Source organism: Cyrtonyx montezumae, unplaced genomic scaffold (assembly GCF_038088225.1).
Source record: "Cyrtonyx montezumae isolate F1298 unplaced genomic scaffold, pur_monq_1.0 scaffold_3, whole genome shotgun sequence".
Classification (NCBI taxonomy): Eukaryota; Metazoa; Chordata; class Aves; order Galliformes; family Odontophoridae; genus Cyrtonyx; species Cyrtonyx montezumae.
In genome coordinates, this window is record NW_027072034.1 from 9,311,718 (window position 1) to 9,337,460 (window position 25,743).

At 36.2% G+C, this 25,743-nt stretch overlaps 1 protein-coding gene across 1 annotated transcript in view; it reads right to left on the minus strand.

The window, feature by feature from the left end:
- Positions 1–25,743, minus strand: part of PCDH9 (protocadherin 9) — a 682,686-nt gene that overhangs the window by 187,449 nt on the left and 469,494 nt on the right. The window lies entirely within an intron of this gene.

The following is a 25,743-nucleotide window of genomic DNA, read 5'->3' on the forward strand; positions in this document are numbered from 1 at the left end:
TTCCCCTTCTTTTTACAGTGACACAAGCTGGGACTTCAAACTGATAATGACATTGCAGCAAGTTTCTGGGTTTTTTTCAGTCTTTTTCACACAGTAGTTTACTCAGAAGGAAGGGAGTCACACAGCTCTTTATTTGCCTTTGCAATCTTGAAGCAAAAAATAATGGCAGCCAAAAGACCAAATTTTGTCCTTACTTGCCTGTGTTCAACTGCCACAAAAATCAATGAAAATTATGTGTTATGCTACCCAGGGAGTGATTGGGTCCATAGCACACAGAGAGAGCTGCCACAGTACATATGAGGTGATAGGTCACGTCACTTCAATTGTCCTTATCTTCTTTCTGCACTAGACAAACATCAGAAGAGACAAACATAAAACAGTAAAACAGCAATAGTAATCCTTGCTGTCTTGGTGCTGTTGCTGTCACTGCTTCTCTAGTCCAGCCACAATGAAGAGTTTTCTCTACCACATGTGGTGCCTCACATCTACCTTTCCTGGCAGCAGCAGGAGGCAATCCAGCAATATTTGGAGGCTGTCTTTAAGATTCATGTTTTTAACACCTAAGTGTGGATTTTCAGATAGAAGTATAAGTGTGAAAATGGTTCTGCATATGTTTCTGAAAGTTAAAAAAAAATAACAGAGAGAAATATGACTTCTTTTTAAAAAATAAATCAGGTATTTGTACTACCTTCTTTGTATTATTTAAAGAGTATGAATTCCCCCTTCTTTAACCTGGTAATATCAAATTTCTTATTTATTTTATAGTGTTCACTATGACACTAAAATAAGAGACTATGCAAGATCATTTTCTTCAGCTAAAGAAATAATAAAAAGTATTCATAATGTCTTACCCAATTCTTACAATGATTAAGAACTGGCTTACAGGTCTCAGGGGAAAAATAATAAACTCAGCTAAAACTACAGAAGCTTACACAAATCTCATTAGTCTATTGTTTAAAAATGCACAATTTGCCATTTAATTTCTCAGGCAAAAAGACTAAATCTCCTAGAGTTAAGATTAATGCAAAAATTATTAATATTTTCAACTGTAAACTTGTGAGAAATTAGCTCCAATAGCAAAATATCTTGCCTTTTCATAATTTTGTTCTAGAAATTGCTTTAATACAGTTTCATAAGAAATATCATTTGCTCAGGTTGCATCCCAATTCACTCCACAAACACTGGCAACAAAACTAATTATTTTCAACCTCAATCTTCAGTCAACTATATATTTTGAAGGCAGTCACCAACTTGGTGGAAAATTACATCTTACACTGCATTTCATGCTTATCCCAATTTTTTTCTTTCTTTCGATCTATATGATTAAATCATTTCACGTCTTTCAGAAGTCACAAGTTGGAAAAGAAAAAAAAATCATAATAGAAAGACTTAATATGTGTAAACAATACTTGCATTACAGTTTTGGTTTTAAGTCATTTGAGCTGTGAAGTTAAAGAGCACATGGTAATCCAGCAGATTTTCACTCAGAATTGGTCTGTGCTTTCCAGGCATAATCTCTCTTCCAAAACAAACTCCAAGACCAGAATATAATGCTATATGCAGTGAGTTTGCATTCTCTTTGTCATACTTTTTCTTATTATTGAGGCATTAAAGTTCTAGTGAAGCCAGGCACTGGGCAAATGAGTAGTAAGAAAAGTCTCCTGACTAAATTGGTGTGTATTTGAACTAGAAAAATCAGTCAGAATGCTTGAGGAAGAACACAAACCTACAGGGAAAACATCGGATGCCTAAAAATATGGAGTGGGTTAGTAGTAAACCCATAAAAGATGATAGGTACACATATTCAAATTTTCATTCCAGTTCCTCAGCAAGGAGGCTACGTTATTCCCAGTAACTAAATTAAATCACTGAAAATATATATTTCTTATGTTGCATTTAAATGCCTTCTTACATTAACAACTCTCCCTAAAATCAAATGCAGAAATCTATGAATCTGAAGTAATATTACTGATGGACAAAGATAAGATCGGATGCAAAAAAAGGTTGAAATATATTTATTTTTATATTTTTACTTTTCTAGTTTTATACGGGCTATTAATCCTTGCAAAATTCTCTTAGCTGTCATAAATACAATTCGTTGATATTCCATTTAATTACAGCATTGCTACTGCTGTTTGAAGTTAGATTTGAGTAGTTCACTTTTTAAGAAAGAAAAGTGTAATGAAGCTTCAGAGGGGAATTTAATATATTTCTTTATTTTGTAGAAATCAATAAGGTGCAGTAATTTGAGTGATGGTCCTGAGGACTGACAGGTTAGAAGAGACATATCCACAGGATGCAGTAAAGAACAGCTTTTCTTTGAACCTTTTAATAGGTTTCTGCAGCATCAGCTACCTCCATCAGTTTTCCTTTCTATTCATTTAATTCATGAACAGATCTTAATCACATGCAGATAACCTGCACTTTTTGCAAGGAAACTCAAAATCATAAGGAAACAATCAAACGAACAACCCTACATAACTTACTGTCCAGTTTTTACAGTTTATGAAGGTGTACTCTGAGTGGAAATCTAATGTCCAAGATCTAGCTTGATACCAGCACACTCAGTGTGCTTAAGCAGAAACACAGGAGGTTCAATCTGAATGAAATACTTATTTACTGCGAAGCCCAGGGTGGTTGTTGAAGACCTTCAAAGGCTTGTCCTAGGCAACCTGATGCAGGTGTCCCTGCTTGAGCAAGGTGTGGACGAGATGAGCTTCAGAGGACCCTTTCAACCCTAACCACACTGTGATTCTGTGATTTATAATGAAAAGATACATCCTCAACTTAGGCAGCATTTCTTGATATAGTGGAGGAACAAAGTCAAGTATTTTTATTGCTTATTTGGAGAATTACATGACCAAAGAAGATGGAAGGCTTATCTTCAGTGTTTTCTTCTGCTTTTACATCATGCACTCTCGTATTTATCTGGTCAAAAAGATTCCCCATAGGAAACAACCTGACATGAGAGTGATTTATATCCTTTAATAAGGACAATATGAATAGCCTTGCTATTAGATAAGTTTCAGATGTGCAATAACCAGCTCTGATCGACCAGAACAGACATAGCTATTTACATATATGTCTAGTCTCTGTTAAAATCTCTGCAGGCAATCAAATTAAACTACTGTTCTCCACATTGCTTCAAACAAATCATAAGAACTACAGGCTTGGAAACTATCATTCACTGCACTAAGGACAGGAGGACACATACAATAATTTTCATAAATACACAAATACTGCTGATTGTGCCTTCACCAAAGATAATAGTACGTGTTCTATGTGAACTGTCCAGCATCAGAAATGAAAACTGATGTTATCTCAAGTCACAGCAGCATGTGAATTCAGTTTAGATGCATGTCTGAATTGTAGCACGTATATTTATGTGCTTTCAGATCAAATAACTAGTAGAAAATGGATTATTTTGTTTGGTTCAGATTACAACAAACTGCTGTTTTAAGTCTTTCTTCAGTAATTTCTCATAATGACTAGTTTGATTTGACAAATCATTGATTCTTCATTAAAGCTGGATGACAGTCATTTGCAAAAGCATTTGATTAGTTCATTATTACTTGTGTCTTAATTTAACAGATATTTTCACAAGCTCTTTACCTCAGTACTCAGCTTAATTTGACACCGTATCATTCTAAGTGATCGACTTATTCAAGTTACTGCTATGTTCCCTTAAGATTTTACAGCAGTTTTTTCATTGCTGACTATAAATTTGGACCATCTATAAAATACAATAGTTGAGTATATATTTAAAATATAGAGAATTCTGGGAATTCCTAGACAACAGGAGTTTCAATAAATGAATTGGATATAATAGAACTAAAGAGAGCAGACAGGAGAAAACAATTTTCAAAAAATCTCCAGGTGAATTTTTCATTTGTCACAATGGACTATGAATATTTGGCAATTATAGCATATGTTCTACTCTAATATTGAAAGATAAAGATAATGAAAATATTGTAGTATGTCACCAAGTAAAACTGTGTTTGTAAAAAGTAATTAAACAGTAAATATTAATACTTTCAGTGAATAGAATAAAGATGACCATCTTACATATCAAGTCAGAAACTAAAGTGAATATTACTTTGGAATAAGCTTTTGAAAATAAGCATTACCTTAGTTTTTATTTATTTATTTATTTATTTATTTATTGTTACCTTAGTTCAGTTAGTCACTTAAAACTTAAGTGCAGCCCCACAAAAGTACCAACAGATTATTTGTACTGTGCTTGTGAAGCTGTGTGTTTCGTTAGAGTGTACAGATAACATAAGAGTAAGTACAACCTTATCAGGTCCTGAAATAAGTACCTGTTCCTACTCCAATAACATGATAAATGGTATATTATTTCATACAAAGCTTCCCCTCAAGTAGAGAAGACTAACTTGTAAGGACTTAATTACATGAAACACAGTTTTTACTGTAGACTGGCTATTTCAAATTGAAACTTCTGTCAAGTTAATACATTTATGTAGTTAGTAAAATGTCTATTTATCTAGTTAGTATAATGTGCTACAATAGTAGTCAAGTCCTTCCCAACATATACAGCAAGAAGGAATTAATTTACTTACCTATCCTCAGATCTTTGCTTATGCAGTAGTATTTATTTATCTGGAAAAGTTAATATTCTACCCTCTGTCTCCTAAACAGTATGTTTACAAGTTTTAATGTGAATGAGAATTTGTTTAGATTAAGCGAAATTAGTATTATGATGGATCCAATTTATTTCCTTACAACAAAAATGAAGCTGTAAGAATTACTTTATTAACAATAATGATATACAGTAGACATTCGATTGTATAGTAGTGATAAAGAGATATCATTTTTACAGGAAGAAACAACAGGTATATATAGACACAAGGCTAGATGTTGTGTCATATTTCTTTATTCTCAGCCTCTTAATGCAGTGTGTGACAAAATACACTAAAATTAAGGAGAAATACCAGAAGAAAAATGGAGACTTCTGTTACAGTATATCTTGGCTTGCTGATCTTCTGTTAGAGGAGTCCATTTCAGTGCTTTTTGTGCAGTCACACAAACAATTTACTGAGCTTGTAACAAATAACACTGTCAGGAGACTACAACTGCCTACTTCCAGAGAACCTGTATTAAAAGTTACTACTAAACCTTTTTCAGTAAAACTGCAGTTTCTCTCTTAGTAATTCCTAATTTTCTAAACTAAGGTAACAGAAGTGTAAAAGCCAAGGAGTTTGAGAACCATCTTTAGGATCACTCCATCAACCACAAAGATCCCCCCCTTGTTTCCTTATCCTCTTCCAGCCTCTGACAGCCACGTGGCAGTGCCAAAGTAACTCGTGATCCACATGTACAAGACAGAGTCCAACCATGCTGTTCTAAGTCACTACTCAGAATTGTCTAAATAAAGCCCTAAAGCACTTACCTGTACTTAACATTTTTACTGAACAGCATGTATTTTTGTTGAAATGGCCAGAAAACATTATGGCGAGTACATACAAACTGATATACAGAAAAAGTGGATTAGCATCAATCTTAGCGAAATGAGTAAAAATTGAAGTTCAGAATATGTAACTTCTAATTATAGCAGAAGTTTTCCTTGAGCTATTTCTATATTTAGCATATTTTTAAGCATTTCTTGACAATCAATTTTCCTAAATTATAAGTGACAAATAAGAGTGGATTAACTGGGATATCATTTATGCAAAGTCCAGTTATTCTAGTCTCAACATGAGGATGCATTGATTTAGAATATAAAACAGCTACACAAAGAAGAAACATGTACTTTCCAGTCCCTTGCTGTCATACTGTCACTTTGTTTTCACTTACAATGAAGATGCATAAAAGATAAACATGGCTAAAAGATTCAATTATTTAATAATTTCTTTCTTAATTAAATAGATCTCAAGTTTTGTTTGAGAAAGACAACTGTCTCTACATTGGTGTAATTCCCCTTCACCCTAGCCCCCATTTAACTAATTAAATGTTCTTTAGAATTCGGAATCACTAAGTATAGCAAAGCTCTTGAGAATCATAAGCGAAGTCAGAAGGACATTTCAAACACAGGAATGGTTAGCATAGGACAGCCTTGGGAGTACATGATGCTTTCAGTATCATTTTGTACTGTACTTTAAGGCTTTAATATCCCTTCTAGCGATGTTGCACCAACTGCTAATCAATACCAATTATTTTTCTCACTATAGAAACAAGATTTAGTTAACCCCTGGAGTGCGCTATCCTGAAATAAAAAGAGGACATATTTTTTACGTGCATGAAAGAAACAGGCCATCCACCACAAGAAAATTATTCCCGTAAAAAAAAAGTCTACAATCAAATTTTGGATGAACAAATAGTCATTCACAGAATTCCTCAGATCTATCAGTTTAAGGTGGCAATTGAAAATTGTGTACTTAAAGAAAAAACTAAATACTGTATGCTGCTATTATACTAATCCTTAGAACCAGATAAATAGGAAAAGACTCACCCTTGGATGCCTTGCAATGTGTTTCAGTCATAACCCTATAGTCACAAGGATCTTTGCTCACAAATTTTGGTAGAGTAAGCAAATAAATGAATGAGTTATAAAAAAGAATGGGTTTTCATTGTTTTAATTCATTACTTTTTTTTTTTCGGGGGGAGGGGTGGTGGGAGGAATTTCATTCAGATCTAAAATGAGTTAGTACAGATATGGTAACACTTATGTCATTAGAAGCTTTTCCATTTTGTATACAGGTCAGGAGAGAGCTCACATAGAAAAAGAATTTCCTTACAGAAACTGGAAAAAGAAGTAACCCACCCTGAAATAGCGTTCTCTTATACATATAAATAAATGTATATGTATTATAAAAGCCTGGATAACCACCAATACAAATAAATGCTTATAATTTCCCATCCGTATACTTGAAAGAAGTTATCAGACCAAACAACCGTGGATGTTGGACAAGATTTTTTCTGTGATTAGGCAAACAGAATTACTGAACTACCTAAGTAAATCAAGAATCTTTAATATTAGTTTTCAAGCCATTCATTTCAAGTAAATAATTTAAATATAAAATGCAGACTTGTATTTATGAAATTAAAGATATTAGGAAACTGTCCATTTTATAGTCATATTGCTTTCTCACATTTTCACTGTCTTTTTGGCAATGAAAATCTAGCTTATCCTGAAATGCAAATCTGCTAAAATGCCATTAATGGTTTAAACTTACATATGTTTGTCTATTTGTCTACGTATTTATCATATAAACTTATCCACCTATATATACGGAATGTTGAACTCTTCCAGACCATCAGCTTTATATATATTTATTCCTAAAAATAAGGAATTATTTAACAGAAATTACTGACTGGCAGCAGAGATTATACTGTTATTTGACCATTGTTTTAGAAAGAGACTGATCATTAAAATTAGTGAATTTTATATCACAGCTCCCATAGATACAGAAGCCTAAATCAGTGCTGCACATCAACTGTTTTGTTTTTGTTTTTATCTCCCAGTGTATTTGTTTTACACAGCAAGGTTTTGGTAGTGGGTGGGCTGCAGTGGTGGGTTTGTGAGCAGAGCCCAGAATTTGTCTCATGTTAGACAATAGGCAGTTCTAGATAGCTTCAAAAAACTAGCTGCTGGCAAGCACTGAGCCATTGAGCAATACTGATTGTGCCTCTGTAAGAGTAGATTTAAGGTGGGGAAAAACTGTTGTGCAACAGTGCTGGAGAAAGAAGCAGGAAAATATGAAAGAAAACAGTCCTGTGGATGCCAAGGTCAGCACAAAAGGAGGGCAGGAGGTGCTCCAGGTTCAGAACAGTTCCTTGCAGCCTGATGAAAGGCCATGACAGGGCCCTGAAGCCCATAGAGAATCACAGAGAGCAGATTTTCTTCCCATGGAGGAGCCCATGGTGGAGCAGCTGGATGTGGCCTGAAGGCCCTAGGCATGACTTGCAGTCTCTCCGAAGAAGCTCTTCTAGAAGGACTAGAGAATATGATGCCCTTGGGGGCCTATGATGAAGCAGTTCTTGAAGGCTGGGCCCTGTGGTATGGACCCATGTAGGAGCAGTGCCTAAAGAGATGCAGCTTGTGGGAAACCTATATCAAATCAGCTCGGGAAGAAGGGCATCATGTGGGAGGGACCCCATAGTGGAGCAAGGGAAGAGAATGACTGCCAAGGAATGGCAGATGACAAAAGTGTTACCAACTGACCCCACTCCTCATTCCACTGAGCCGTTCCAGGAAAAGGTAGAGGAGGGTGAATGAAGAGATGTTTTTTAGTTTACTTTCAGGTTCTCACTGCACTAGTCTATAACTAATAGGTAATAAATTATATTAATCTCCCTACACTGAGTCTGTTTTGCCTGTGGTGGTACTTTGTGAGTTATATCCCTATCCTCACCACAGCCCTTGAGCCCTTTTTCATCATATTTTCTCTCTCCATTCCTTTGAGGTGGGGGAGTGAGAGACTGATGTTGTATATCTGGCTGCCCATCAGGATGAAACCACCACATTCAGAGAGCTGAACAAAAGGATGAATGTGGAGATGCCACACTGTAAATTAACAAAACTGTTGTCACCATTTAGTGCAGAAAAAAAGCTCATAACTTCATTGAATACTTAGGAAGGAATTTTTGTGTTGTTAAAAAGAAATGAGAGAAAAAAATGCTATTAGTAAGGGGTGAATTGAGTGCTTAACACTTGTTCCAGTTTACAGGTCGATTTTAATTTTGTGTTAGGGATTACAAAGAAATCTGTCAATAAGACAGTGGTACAGAAAGCACCTGAAGGCAGTGGAAAAGGAGTTCTTACTATTTAATGTAGAAGTCCCCATGTAAATTATAATGCTGAAAGATAAACCTATGTATATTGCAAACAGACCACATAGTTTTTCCATGCTCATAGGGATCAGTCTCGGGATGAATCAAACACCTGACTTCAAGATCTCTTGCAGAAGAGATAATTTAGGAACATAATAACACTATATAAGATGAGAACATCAACAGAAGTACAAGACTTTCTTCAAAAACAAACAAAAATGCAAACACAATCATTTAAGATTAATGTAAAATGATAACATTTTGCATATCACTCTAAAATCACCTTCACTGAGGCAGCCATCGTTAAGACATTTCTGGCGCACACACACTGAAAGGATCAGACAGTTGGCAGTTGTGTTTCTCTGAGCCCTTTCTGTATCCTCTGGGTTTTGAGGGGAGCCTCTTCCCAGCACAGATTGAAACCTCTTACCACTACAAAGCATGCTGTCAGTCACAGCCCCCTTGTGTGCCCCCAGCAAGAGGAAAGGAGCGGTACTGTTCAGTTCTAAGTCCCTGTTAGTAATTGTTCAAAATGAATTAACTGCACTGAACACTACCAGATTTCTTAAACAAATTAGGCATTTAATATCTGTTGGTGCTCCAGGACAGGAACTGTACAGAAAGTAAAAGACAGGATTAAATTGGAGCTTATTATGACTTATTTGACCAATTATGCATAGATCTTTTTTCATTTTAGTTATACTTCAAGAACAGAAAGATCTAAACCATTATTCAACTATACTGACATATTAGTCATGGAAGACTTAAAACTCAGTGATGTAACCAAAATGCATTTGTGTAGCAATTTCATTACTGATCAATTTCTTTTACAGAGATGACAGTAGGAGGTATGATCTGAAAACAAAAAAAGTATGACACAAAGTTCTGATGGTGATCAGTTAGGGAAGAGTAATACTAATGGTGATCTCTAGTAAAATTATGTAAACATTCTGAGCAGGAGCACTCACTGAGCAGGAGTTCTCAGAGACAGTATCAGCTGTAAATAGTTCATAGAACACTAATTATAAAAGAAAAATCTGGTCAAGAAAGAAAAATTTTAAAGGAATACAGTCCTATGAAATTTTACACGATATTTCACAGAATCATATAAGTGATTCATAGAATGGCCTGGGTCGAAAAAGGACCTCAATCTCATCTAGTTTCAACCTCATCTAGTTTCAACCCCCCTGCTATGGGCAGGGTCACCAACCACTAGACCAGGCTGCCCAGAGCCACATCCATCCTGGCCTTTAATGCCTCCAGGAATGGGGCATCCGCAACCTCTCTGGGCAATCTGTTCCAGTTCATCACCACCCTCTTAGAGAGAAACTTCCTCTTAACGTCTAACCTGAATCTCCCCTGTCTTAGTTTAAAACCATTCCCCCTTTTGCTGTCACCATCAACCCATGTAAACAGTTGTTCCCCCTCCTGTTTATATCCTCCCTTCAAGTATTGGAAGGCCACAATGAGATCACCCCAGAGCCTTCTCTTCTCCAAGCTAAACAAGCCCAGTTCGCTCAAACTTTTCTCATAGGAGAGGTTCTCCAGCCCTCTGATCATTTTTGAGGCCCTCCTCTGAACCCATTTCAAGGGCTCTGCATCTTTCCTGTGCTGGAGGCCCCAGGCCTGGACACAGTACTCCAGATGTGGCCTCACAAGAGCTGAGTAGAGGGGGACAATCACCTTCCTCTCCCTGCTGGCGACTCTTTTTTTAATGCAGCCCAGGATATAGTTGGCATTCTGGGCTGGAAGTGTGCAGTACTGACTCATTTCCAGCTTTTCATCCACCAGAATCCCCACGTCCTTTCTCCACAGGGCTGCTCTCCAGGAGTTCTTCCCCCAGTCTGTACAAATACCTAGAATTGCCCCAGCCCAAGTGCAGCACCTCACACTTGAGCTTGTCGAACCTCATCAGGTTCACATGGGCCGACTTCTCCAGTATGTCCAGGATGGCTTTCTTTCTCTCCAGTGTATTGACTGCACCACTTGCTGAGGGTGTACTTGATTCCACTGTCTATGTCACTGACAAAGATGTTGAAAATCACCAGTCCCTAAACTGATCCCTGGGGAACACCATTCATGACTGGCCTCCATCCAGACATAGAACTGTTGATCACAACTCTTTGGCTGCAACCAGCCAACCAGTTCTGAATCCAATGAACAGTCCATCTTTCAAATCCATACTTCTCCATTTTGGAGAGGAGGATGTGGTGAGGGACCTTGTCAAATGTTTTGCAGAAGTCCAGGTAGATGACATCCATTGCTCTTCCCCTGTCCACCAGTGCCATCACTCCATCATAGAAGGCCACCAGATTGGTCAGGCAAGATATGCCCTTGGTGTAGACATGCTGTCTGTCTCAGATTTCCTCTTTGTCTTGTATGTGCTTTAATATGGTAGGTAACCATGAGGATCTGTTCCATGATCTTCCCAGACACAGATGTGAGGCTCACTCATAGTTCCCCGGATCATCCTTTCACCCTTTCTTAAAAATGAGTAATGTTTCCCTTTTTCCAGTCACCTGGGCTTTTACCTGACAGCCATTATTTTTCAAATATGATGGAGAGTGGCTTGGCAGCCACATTAGCTATCTCTCTCAGAACCCTTGCATACATATCATCTGTCCCCATGGACTTACATACATTCCGTTTCATGAGGAGGTCTCAGACTAGTTCCACTGTTACAGTGGGACACAATCAGCTCCTCTCACTCACACCTATAGGAGTCCTGGCAGACACGCTGATTATGACCATCAGTGAAGACCAAGGTAAAGCACTTACTGACCACCTCAGCTTTTTCCGTGTCTGAGGAAGCCAGTTCTTCATCCTCATTAACCAGAGAGGGAATGTTCTCCTTGGTCTGTTTCTTTCTATGTACCTGAGAACCCCTTCTTGCTATTTTTCACATCCCTTCCCAAGTTTAGCTCCATCTGTGCCTTGGCTTTCCTGATCTTTGCACATGCAGATGACATCCCTGCATTCTTCCCAGGCTACACAACCCTGCTTCCACTTCCTGTACGCTTCCCTCTTTTCTCTCAGTTTAAGCTGCAGGTCCTTGCTCAGACACACCAGCTGCCCATCTCCTCTGCTTGATTTCTTCTTATGGGGTATGGAGAGCTCTTGCAGTCTCAGAAGTGTATCCTTAAATAGCTGACATCTCTGTTGTGTTCCTACACATTTCAGGACAGTTTCCCAATAGATTCCATCTAGCAGTTCCTTGCGCAGCCAGAAGTGTGCTCTCCTGAAGTTCAGGGTCCTGATTCTACTTTTTGTCAGTTGTGCATTCCTCCAGACCACAAACTCCACCAGGGCATGATCACTAAAGCAAAGGCTGTCTCTAGACTTAACCTCTTTAATGCTCTCATCTGCATTGGTGAGCACCAGGTCCAGTAAGGCTTCACCTTAAGTTAGTCCATCTAGTACCTGGGCGAGGAAATTATCCTTTACAGACAACACTAGAATTATTTTGAAATATCTATTCCTTATATTTCTTGAAAAACAGCTATAAAAAACTCAAAGTAAATATACATAATGTGATCACACTGTTATTTAAATAGTTATACTTTGAGAAGATTGACAATTGATGATGAAAACTCCATTTAAACAGCATTTCCTTCTTAGATTCAAATTTCACTTGTTTCATCTCCTACAAACAATATAATTTTCCATCAATACAATTCTATTCAATGCATGTAATATTAGCTTTTAAAATTGGCTATTTTTAACATTGCACTTGCAGACATTATCAAGATGCAGTCAGTTTACTGGAAGAGTAGCTCCACAATAATGAAACAAAAGAGCTGATGACAGCTGAGGGATAAAGCCCTAATTCCAACTATCCATTCTTAATTGCAAGTAGCCTTAATGTAACCTTCCTAATGAAAGAAAACACTCCTTTGCTTCAAACATGCTTCCATGTCAGACACCATTTTGTCAGACTTCACCTCTCCTGCCATCAGTCACATGACAAGAAAACAGAATATTGGCGGAAATGTTCAACCTCTGCTGCCATATCAACAACATCCACCTCTGATACCGTGGACCAACACATTAAAATAGAAGGCATTGTTTTTGAAGCAGCCTTTGTATAATATTTTTAAAGAACTTGGGAAGGAGATAGAGTACAATTTATCAAACTTAGTGTACAGTTTATATCTGAAGATTCAATATCATATACTTCCTAGCAAGTTATGTAACTAGTAACAGAACTTCAAGCTTTGATATGCTATAGGAATCGAGATATTACCAAAGCAACCAGAAACAGCATGGAATTCACAATATATTTTTATACAACTCAAGTATTTGCTTTAAAAAAATCACATTTGCCAACCTGTTATGTATTCTATTCTTCAAAAAGTATATTTTTCTTCTTGTTCCCTCGACTCAAAATTATCCTCACTTCAGTGGACACATAATTACATTTATTTAAATGAAAACTAGTGAGTTGTTTAGACAGGAAAAATGCAACATCTTAAACACAATATGAAAATTTAAAAAGTTCTTATGGGATATCAATAAATGGAAAACATTTCCATTCAAGCAAAGAATACGGTTAAACTGAATTGTTTGTATGATTTGCTTAATTGCTAGAAAAGAAGAAAAAAAACTTTGGCTTTGGTTCTAATATTTTTACTTATAAATCAGAACAATTCAGTCCATAAATAAAACTAATTATTTCACAAGCAATATTAACAATGTATTTTCAATGTATTTTTTTTTAGTTGTCATAAAGATTTATTCCATTAAAATGTAGCGCTCTGTTACTTAATATATTTCAATTGATGCATTTGCTATTACTGTTAGACATCAGTGATAGCAGGCCTGAAATCATCCTTCAACTCTTTTGAGTACATCAGGAGCCTTGAGATATAATAAGAACTGCAAAATTTTCAGGAAGTGCCATCAAATTATTAAAACCTCTGTAAGGTATAATAATGTCTTCTGATGGTAGTATGAAACATGAAAGTGAAAACCAGGAACATCTGAGTGTTTATTTATGAGATGTTATGGAATTAGGAGGTGATAATTTGCTTGGTTTTGATGCAGGTTAGTCAAAATAGAGTTGGTAATGCTTGACAGGATTCCAATTGCAGTCTATCCCACTCTGATGGACTTCTCTTGAACATTTTCTACTAACCAGCAGTTTGCTAGCTGAAGATGTTGCTTGTCAAGCTGTCTGAAGTTGTGAGTCATTCTCAGTGATGTCAAAGTCATAAATATAAACTAGTCTCTTTGAAGGTAATTTTAATGATGTATGCTCTTGATTTTTGAAGTGTATGACTGATGCCTGTCATTGGTATTCAAATTAGGCAGTGGGAAATAGCATGAACTTTCCTCCTGTCAGAAGCATTTGGACTCCTTGGCATTAAAAGAGGTGTTTTAGTTGGAGGAGGTTAAGGGAGGAAATGCAGTATCATTGAAGGCTACATCTGAACCATCTGCTGAATTACAGTGAACATGTACTAATTATATTGATATATATTTCAGAGAAAAAACGTTTAAGTGTAGCTGCCTCTCACTGCTTTTCTATAAAATGGCCCATATACTTATATAATCAAAGCACAGTAACAGGAGCTGCCTGGAATTTCACTAACAATCACTACAATCATTTTAACAAATAATTTCTCGGTGCTGGGATTAAAAAGATTCAGTTTGTCCAGTGTAGATGAACTGCTGATAGAGCAGTAAGAATTGAGAAAGTATGAACATTTTCTGTTTTTTGAGGAGTTGTCAAAAATATACTAATAAAAGAGGTATTACCATAACTGAGCCCCTCTAGTATGCAAGGGGAATTGCACAGAATACTCACAATCCATACTAATGTTAAGTAACCATAAAACTGTAAAAAAATCAATTACAATTTTCAACAGAAAATGCTTTGATGTGACAAAAATGTCATCTGTAGAGAGTTACTTAGCCAATCTGCCTAAGAAGATATTGCCAACAACTAATAAAGACAGATAAACAAAAAGTACATCAAAACATACCTTGTAAAGTTTGTGGTTGCAATCAAAATTAAGATTCAAGTTCTTTTAGATTTCACTAAACAGGGTATCTGAAAAAGGTCATAGTGTCAAGTTGTTGAACTGATTTACACAATAATAGGTATAGGGCCCCAAGGGTTATTATATAAAATCTACTAATGGGACAGTCCCTTTTATCAGCCATGGGTGTTTCTACTCCATTCTGCATGGTTGAAACCACACTATTAACTGTGGAATAATCTGTTGTGTTTGGAATCATAATTACATATTGACAAGTTAAACTGTGAGACCTAAAGCAAGGGGATTTGGGCTGTTATGTGAGCATTCTCATTGGGAAAGCCTAAAGGGGCATTAATTATTTTGCCACAAGTAAACTTCTTTTCAATTTTCCATTCCTGAGTGGTGCTATGTACTTGAAGAAAAAGACCTACAGAAATTAAAAATAAAAATGCAAGGTAAATGTAGCATGGATATAAGAAAGTGTTAACATATACAATTAAAGTAAAAATAGATATGTTTTATTAGAAAAATATTAAATGACAATTATTTACAAACTGCCTCCTTTTGCTCAATTTTTTTCTTTTTTATATTTTATTTAGTTTTGATAACATTACTATATCCTTACCAAAAACCCTATAATATCTAAATAATTGAACATCTACTACTGCAAAATTATTCATCATAATGTTTCCAAATCATTCACTAGTTTATAAAACAGTTATTGAAAAACATACAGTGAAAAAAGTAGTAGCTCAAATATGTTATTCTACAAAGTGGCAAAACTATAATTTGGATTATATTTCAATATCTAAACCGCATGCTCAGAAATAATAAAATCATCTCCCCCTGACATGCTGCAAAATTACTCTTTAGGAGACAATTTTTATTCTAAAAAATGATGCATATCCTCCCTATTTTCATATTCCCTTTAGTCTTTACCCACAGTTTTGGTTTACTTTCAAGAACATGTCTACAGAGGAGTAATAAATACCGCCTATATTATATTTAGCATTTACATCCTTCAAAAAATCCTTCTATGAATCTTTCGGCTTAAGTTGTTAAGCAGAAAATCAAAACAAAATTACAAGTTCCAAAGATTCAGTGAAATGAAAGCAGACAGGAAAATACACAAGTAAATAAGTACTTGTAAAGTTCAAAAAACAATCTTTATGTATCTGGTAATAAATAAGGAAAATTTCAGTGTAAAAAAAAAGTTTCAGTGGAAACTTGCTGTAACATAAAGAATAGGAAGAAGAACTTAAATAACTGGAAATTTCCATCTAATCATATGAATACCATAAAAGCATACAATTATTTTCGCTTCTACCATTTGCTCTTAATTATTATATCTTCTGCAAATATGTCTCACAAAGAAACAAACACTGTGGGCATTGTAAACCCTGCTGGGTTTGGTTTTACTGAACTCAGATATATTTTACAGTCATAAAAGTATATTGACCATGATATCAAAATTCAATGTGACCATTTTTTTAAGGTTAACTTTAATTTTTCCTTGATGGTTATGGTTTGCAAAGATGGGAATGTAATATCCTTTTATACAAGTTTCACTGACCTGGGATCCCCTCTACTAATGAAACACATGAGGTGATGCATGTTGTAGCTTATGTTTACATTTTGATGACCTGTAAAGTTCCATAGCAACCTTAATAGAAGCAGTCTGTTCTAGTAATAGGAGATTGCTTTCATGTTTTACTACAAATGGGTGTTCCACTTGTGTTATGTAGTAGTGGATGACATAGTGGTTTAAAAAAAGAGAAGGGGAAGGGGAAGGGGAAGGGGAAGGGGAAGGGGAAGGGGAAGGGGAAGGGGAAGGGGAAGGGGAAGGAGAAGAAGGAGAAGGAGAAGGAGAAGGAGAAGGAGAAGGAGAAGGAGAAGAGAAGGAGAAGGAGAAGGAGAAGGAGAAGGAGAAGGAGAAGGAGAAGGAGAAGGAGAAGGAGAAGGAGAAGGAGAAGGAGAAGGAGAAGGAGAAGGAGAAAAGGAAGGTTAGAACTGAAGTAGCTGAAGAAGCCAGGAAAGCAGTGCAATTCTGCTTACCCAAACTCTTTTAACACATGGCCACCTAATAAATGACTGCCTGTCTGCAGACAGAAGAGTAAAAAGGAGCAGCTATTCCCCAGGTTACCTGAATGCCATATACACAAGGTATGTATTCTGCTTCTCTCATGCCTACCATGCGGTTTGAGCAGTTGGATCCTTCTAAGTGAGAGCTACAAAAGCATATCTTGAAAGGTGTACGCTGCCTTATAGTTTTCTACTTGCCAAAGTTCTTGGCTCTCATTCTTGGTTCTGAACCCTGCTTCTTCAATTTGCAACCTTGATTTTCACAATTTTATTCCCAATTCCTATCCGTAGCCAGTTTACATAGGTTCTAAAGCAATACTGCCTACTTCATAGTACAGATTGCCCTGGTGACTTGAACTCTAAAAGTATTTGATCTTGCTTTGTCCTTCTGAATTGGTACGTGTATATTTTCTGACATATGGACAACGTGACCTAGACTAATCATTAAGTACGGCTTCGGTTTCTTCTTTCTACTGGCTACTTCCTATCACTGGTGCACCAAACCAGTCTACAAACTGAATTCATTCCAATACTAAGTGTGCTTGCAGCCCAGAAAGACAACTGTATCCTGGATTGCATCAAGAAAAGCATGGCCAGCAGGTCGAGGGAGGTAATTTTACCCTTCTACTCTACTCTTGTGAGATCCCATCTGGAGTACTATATCCAGTTCTGGAGACCACAGCACAAGAAGGACATGGAGTTATTGAAGAGGGTCCACAAAGATAATCAGAGTGGGAGCACCTCCCCTGCAGGTACAGGCTGAGAGAGTTGCGGATTTTCAGCCCAGACAACAGAAGGCTCCAGAGGGACCTTACAGTGGGCTTCCAGTGCCTGAAGGGAGTCCACAAGGAAGCTGAGGTGGGACTTTTTATAAAGGAATGTAGAGACAGAGTAAGAGGAAATGGTTTTAAACTGGAAGAGGGTAGATTTAGACTAGATATTAGGAAGAAAATCTTTAATATGAGAGTGAATTACAGGAAATTTATGAAGTATGGGTGTGTTCAATGAACATTAGGTATTCAATGAAGAAAGTCTGTGTTACCTGGGTCTGTTCAGCCTTCAGAAGAGAAGACTGAGATAGATGTTTATAAGTATCTAAAGGGAGGTGGGAGGCAAATGGATGAAGCCAGACTGATCTTGTTGGTGCATAGTGATAGGACAAGGAATAATGGCCTAAAACTAGAACATAGGGAGTTCTGTACTATCATGAGGAAGAATTTCTTTATGGTAAGGGTGGCAGAGCACTGGAACAGGTTGGAGAGATTGTGGAGTCTCCTTCTATGGAGATATTCAAGACTCATCTGGGTGCCTACCTGTACAACCTGTTGTAGGGTACCTGCTATAGCAGGGAGGTTGGACTCAGTGACCTCTTGAGGCTCCTTCCAACCTCTGCATTTCTGTGTTTTTGATTCTGTGATTCTGGTAAGACACTGCAACAGGCGACCCAGAGCAGCTGTGGATGCTCACTCACTGGAGATGTTCAAGGTCAGGCTAGATGAGGCTTTGAGCAACGTGGTCTAGAGAGAGGTGTCCCTGACAGTTAGGGGGTAGGAACTAAATGATCTTAAAGGTTCCTTCCAACCCAAATCATTCTATGATTATAATAGATAGGTTTAATAAAGCATATTTCATAAGACTGTGAAATTGGTATCATTGGGTTGACCCACTTATGTTCCAAGTAGGTACACAAAATAAATAAATAAAATCTACAATAAATAAAAACAATCTACAATTACTGCATCACCTCTGCACTCAAGGAAGATTGCACTGATTTGCTTCACTTACTACTTGGCTGAAAGCCAAGTATTCACTCTTATATATTGCCAGTTCCTTCCATTATTTCTCCTGTCTACTTTGCTCTCCACATTTTCACATGTAGTGAAAATCACTAATGTAGGAAAATAGTCCAGAAGCAGGTAAAGCATGGGCTGATGCTGCTCTTAAAGCTTTTCTAAGTACATTGTAACTTTATGGATATAACTTGAGGCAGCTTTCTGAGATATAACTGGTAGTTCTCCAGGATCCCCTTTCTTTCAGAAAAATCTTTCAATCATCTCTCTAATATAACACTATCACTTTATATATCTTCCTCAAAGTAGTCCTTGCAGTCTCCTGCTCTCTTGGGTGATACTCTATTTAACAAGCTGTTATGTAAAAGCAAATATTCATTATTTTCTTTCACCAGCATTATTAATGCCTCAGCTACTTACTCAGGTTCACATAAGCTAATTAAATTTAATCTTAGAACTGGATTTTGTAAATCACAGCCTAATTTTAGAAATTTAATCTGAATCACAAATGCACAATTAAGTTTAGTAACATATGAGATCTTTGTTCTGATTATTTTCAATTCTTGATCATAGACATCCTTCAAGTCAGCATGATGAATTCACAGAAATTCTTCTTATATAGACATGATCATGTAATCTCCCATGAAATGTAGGTGTTTAAATTCTTTTGTTTCTTAATGTATTTCAAAAACCATATACCTAAAAATGTATCTAAACGTAACCATTTAAAAAGATGTAGTGTCTGTTCCATGTAAAAATGAGCTATGCCTCTAACTGTTTACAAGAATAACAATTTTTATTCAAAACAGGAATCATAAAAGTTTTTAGATGGGTTTCATTTCGCTATTAATGATCATGTCTAACTTCAATATGTGCTGCACTACACCAAGTTAGGAAAAAAGTGAACTCCTTAAATACTTAACTGTATCACATCCATAATAAATGCTGTAATTTAGTTTCCTTTACTGCTATTCATCCTCAATCAGCATCATGTTGGCTTGGAAGAAACAGACATCATATTATTACTGATAACACACTGATATTGCTGTTCTTTACATTCAGTAATCACAGTTTAACAAAATCCATAAGGACCAATGGTCTCTGGTTTCTCCAACTGAAGAGCTTATTCAAGCTCTGAAAACACAAAGCAAAAAATCTGTCTTGCTGATACAGACATGCTGTAATAAGGACTATTTATTCTGGGTTTAATGTAAACTTTGAACTGAAGCACAAAGCTTCCATAGGATTTCAGCATGCAAATCTATGGTTTCAAATGAGGCAGGAATAATTTCGAGTGATGGCTCCTTTTAATGTCAGGGGAGTGCTTACCTCTCTCACTTTACTTTGTACATGGCAGGCCTCCAAAAGTCCTACTGTTAAATCTGAATTAAGTAGTCTTAATGTGTATAATATTTAACATTTTCAGAAGCTATGCATTAAATCTGTAGCCTGAAGCTTCTAGTTAAGGAATGAATCCAACACTTCAGGGTTTTACATACATTTCTTTAATTCCTCTTGCAAAGTTGATGTGCAAGTGCAAACTGTATAAAAGTTCACATCACCTGGATCTGTTCTTGCAAGATTAGTGAAATAATATCTTAGTCAGAAAATGATCTTTTTCTTCCATAGCATTTTAGTCTCTGAAATCTTAAGGCTTGTATTAAATATGAAATCAGAATAATGAGTTTTAATTTTTAAAGACACTAAATACCTTGAACAAGCTGGTTAAGAATTGTAGAGCTACTTTGTCATCAAAAAAGAGCTTAGCAAATCCAGTAAAGTACCACATTAGTTTTCTGTATGCATGATTATATATATTTGCTATGTTATCAATTTCTGAGAACACGTTCATTTCTTGAAATTGAATTTCTTCTGAGCAATGCTGGATAACTGCGAGTGAAGCCCCATCTACAAATCTTATCTCTGCACTGCAAGTTATACATACCTTCTGCTAACGTGTTTTTCTGTTCAGATAATATACAACGTATAACATAATACTGCTAGCAAAAGTATTTTTCCTGCCCACATCTCAAACAGTTGGATTAATTACTCCCTTGAGTGCCATTAAAATACCATAATATAATTGAGATATCAATGTATAGTCAATATAATGGTCATTTATTTTGATTCATTTATTCACATTTATCAAAAAGTATTTACCCTTAGGTCTAGAGTCTTACCTGGCAAACAAAACTGCATTAATAAAATCTCTGAATAATAGCTATCTACAGTTAAGTGTCTGTTAAAGAAGCTATCAAGATACTATAGTTGAACCTCACCTGACAAAACTAGTCATCTGCAATAGTGTGTCACAGCAACTTTGTCTCCTTTACCCATAATCTGCTTCAATACTGATATTTCTACTGTTGATGCTTAGTAAGTGTCTGGCAGACCTGGAACAACTGCATCAGTGCTTTATGATGGTTCATACTTCAACTGGTGTACTGGTGTGACTTTGTTTATATTGATCTCTCTCTTTTGGTTAAATGATGTTATCACTGCAGGAAAAAGTGAGTGAATCTGGTCTATACTTCACAAAGTAAACGGTACTCTCAGAATCTTTCTCTCAAACTGTACACATAATCTGATCTAACTAAAACTATATAAAACTATAAACTAATTTGCAATAACAAAAAAGATAGAAAGAGCTTTCTAATCTACTTTAAATCAAAAATGATATATAAGGGTAGACCAAGCCACGTGCAATGATGAAATACTCTATACAATGGATCCTTTTAGAAGGATCATACACACAAGAATATATGAGACCACTATTGCATTTATTATAGTGTCTAAACAAGGATGATGAAAAAAAAATTAAATCTTAGTGTACAGTATCAGCAAGATAAGTATGTCCTTGTAATGTGTGGGTTGAATGGCTGTTAAAGACAGTTCAAAGGAAATTTAAAGGTCAACTCCCTTATAAATATTCAAAATTTAACTGCAGTAGCTGCAAGGATATTATGAGGTAACAAATAATATAGGAAGTGATGAAGACCTGGAAGAGAGCTCACTCTATGAACAAAATGTTATGGTCCTCCCACAGTACAATGTATTGTGCCACTGTACTGTACATTAGAAGATAAAATGGCATTTCTTGCTATTTATTCTCAAACAGGATTACAATACAGATTATACTATCTGCTATTCTCTTTAAGCAATACCTAAGGCAAACTTGGAAAGCTGAAGTCTATCTTAATACCCATTTCCCATGTAACTGCTGTCATCCCAAAAACATATTTCCAACTGTGAGAACACAGATAGCTTCCTGCAGAGCTTCTAGTCTCAGGGCCAGTTTGCAAAGCAGCCAGGAGGATGTGCTAGTGTAATGAGAAAGCTGGTAACTACTGTCTAGAGATATAACACTTCATGTCTGCTCATTTCTCAAGCTCTGTTGGCTTGAAACAGGAATCCTAGATTGGCTGCTTGGCTCCTAAATCTTTCTTTCCCTAGACATCAACACATTATTCTCACACCAGATAGCTTAACTTACTGGCTGCTTGCAGAACCCCTGAGATCTCCTTTAATTACATACAAAACTAACACACAAGTTCCATAAAACACTTTCAAGTCAGTCAAGACTACTAAATAGTTGGATTTGAAGTGAACAAGCTTATTTTTGGATTAAATTGGTGCTTACATTTACTGTGCAAGTAAAAAGACGTACCAAAGATCAAGGCTGACTAGTATGTAGAAAGTTGCACAATGGACTTTAAAGCAAGCATGCCAGATTTCATTTAAAAGACAACAAAGTTATTTTGAAGAAAATACTCTGAAGCAGGTAAAGAAAGGACAGTATTTCAGTATGTTTTTCTCCCAAAATAAGTTTAAAAAAATCTTCTTGCTTGACACAATTTCCCTGTGGTATTGTGCCACCTTCACATAGCCATCCATAACTCTTCTTCTGCTTGAAACAATCTTCAACGTGCCACTCTCGTTAATGACTGAGATACCCCCTGATGGTGCTTAACATTTAATAGTGCTAGAGCTCCACGTTTGCCCAAACAACCTTTTCCATTTACCTTACCTCAAAGGCATTCTAATTTTTCTTCAGAGACAGAAATCCTTTAAGCCCATTGTATCCTTAGGCTACAAATTTACTGAGATTTAGGTTTCCAATAAGAGCGCTGAGATGAATGCCACCTTCTCATTTATGAATCAATTTTTGCCCATCGGCTTTTCAGTGTTATTACTTTTTATTTTATTTTGCACTCAATGGGGAGAACCTCAGAAATGCATACATACACACATGCACGCACATAGTGTTGAGGGAAAAGAAAGAACATACCTGAAATCAGAACCAAATAAAACATATGGCACATTCTTCTCAACATATCTTTAATACAGAAATCTCACAAAACATGTAGTCACAGATCGAGTGTTTTTATCATTTTAAGGACTCTTTATAATGATCATTAGCACGACCTTAAAAGCAAACATGCTGTTTCTTAGTATCAAAAGGTACATTTTTGTATAATGCTTGTGAATGATTAAATAAGCACTTTTCTTTTCATGCACCACAATTCAGCTGACACTCTCATATATCTCCAGTGGTTAGCATGTTTCTGGTCTCAATGAAGACAGCAATGTACCTTTCAAAATGCTGTAAAGGAGTAGCACATGAAAAAAATGTATTTGCCTGAACTAACTACAAATCCATTGCCCCTTCTTTTTAGCTGAATTTTAAACAGATCAAGCAACAAACTAAATGGTTTATAAAGATTAGCTTCAAGAATCATGATTTTCAAATTACTGACTTCCAAATTCTGCTTTAATAGTGTTTTGACTGAAATGAGTATTGAACTTCATGTAAAGCCCAACAGGCTAAACAGTTCTAATTAGGGAATTATATGGTCATGGTCATGTATCAGGTCTAGATAAACTATAATCCAATTTTGAATACTTGCTGGGAGTCAGATACTATTCTTGTGATATGGCTCAGAATTCATACTGTTTGAAGAACACCATAAAGATCAAAAGATGGAATCAATCTTTTATCTAAACGTAAACTGTCACAGCAGAACACTTTCTCTGCATGAACACCCTGTGCAAAAACAGAATTCCCATACTAACTAGGCAATTTTTGCCAAAATCTGAAGGCATGAGAAAATGAGAATCTTAACTGTATGGCGGTTGTAACGATGACTTTGGTAACAACATGAGATCACAAAATGTTATGTAAATATAGGAAAAGTTTCAGTTATCTCAAGAGTTCAAAATCTTCCCAGAAAGATTAAAAAACAGCAGAATCTTTCTGGAAGTGTCACATTTGGGAATTTACCTCTAGAGATTCTGGAGAGTCAGAAAACTACTTTCAGGTTAGCTCGACCATAACAATAATGAAAAACAATGACACTGAGTTCAATATCACCAATGTACATGCCTAAAGGGTACTCCTGTCCAAAGGATGACAAGATCCTAAGAAACTCCATAGGGAAACAGACCCATAGGGTGTAATATAACAACATGAGTAAAGACTTGCTTTTTTAACTCCACAAAAGAGCACCCTGATCAGACTGCTCCATTTACCACACTTTTCTTCATGTCTTTATTCTGCTACTGTATTTACTACATCTCGACTACTCATTGTAAAGGCAGAAGGTGGAAGTGATGCAAGCAACTGGGGACTTCCTCTTTTAGATATGTCTTGTTCTCAGATTAGGGAAAAGAAAGAAGGAAAATACATTACTGAATTAAAATAAAAACCTTCTCAAGAATGCTGCTGCTTGCATTTGGAGAGTCGGTCTTGCAGAGCAAACATCAGGAAAAGCCATTTTGAAAGGTTATATTAAATAGACTATTCAGCCAACTGAAAAATAGATCCAGAAGATAAAATAACATAGCACCAGGCATGAAAGATCCACACACTATTTAGCAGAGAATAAGGCTCCCTTTAGTGAAAACATAAGCAGTTTCTTAAAGCTATCAAAAAAAAAAAAAAAACACAGTGATTTCAAGCAAAGCCTAGTGAAACATTAGCATATTATGTGACAGCTGTTTACAGTATTTCCTTTTAAGCTGTTCACAGTTGTATGTCTGGGCAGTAATTTTAAGAAAAATAAAGAATAGAATGCTATTCCAGATTCAGGCATCTGAAGCACAAAAATATACTCACCTGGAAATAAGTTATAGTGGAATGTGAATGGAAAGATTCTAAAACTTGAGGTTTTTAAAATGCATTCTTCAGGTTCAGATATGAATAATTTATTATTCCAAATTAATTTTCACAGTTTCTGGAAAAGCCATTACGAGTGGTAATGCATTATAGCTTAGAGAGGGAAGGGAAGGGAAGGGAAGGGAAGGGAAGGGAAGGGAAGGGAAGGGAAGGGAAGGGAAGGGAAGGGAAGGGAAGGGAAGGGAAGGGAAGGGAAGGGAAGGGAAGGGAAGGGAAGGGAAGGGAAGGGAAGGGAAGGGAAGGGAAGGGAAGGGAAGGGAAGGGAAGGAAGGGAAGGGAAGGGAAGGGAAGGGAAGGGAAGGGAAGGGAAGGGAAGGGAAGGGAAGGGAAGGGAAGGGAAGGGAAGGGAAGGGAAGGGAAGGGAAGGGAAGGGAAGGGAAGGGAAGGGAAGGGAAGGAAGAGGAGCATCCGCAGTACCTCCTGCCCTGATTTCAGGAAGAAAGAAAAAAGAAAAAAAAAAAGGAAGAAAGAAAATAGAAAATAGAAAAAAAAAAGAGAAAAGAAAAAAGAAAAAGAAAAGAAAGAAAAAAGAAAAAAGAAAAAAGAAAAAAGAAAAAAGAAAAAAGAAAAAAGAAAAAAGAAAAAAAAAGAAAAAAAAAAGAAAAAAGAAAAAAGAAAAAAGAAAAAGAAAAAGAAAAGAAAAAGAAAAAAGAAAAAAAAGAAAAAAGAAAAAAAAAGAAAAAAGAAAAAAGAAAAAAAGAAAAAAGGAAAGCAAAAAAAGCGGAAGCAAATAAGTGAAATTTTTACAAGAATGTGTTTTAGATAATACAGACACCCATCCAAAAAGTAACACTATTATATGTCTTATATAGATGTCCCTTATTTATAGCTGCTTTTTCATAACTACTGAAAGTAAGAATTTGCTTTAAAAACTTAACACAAATATTGCAAGGCATTGTTGTTATATTCCATGACTGTGCAAAGT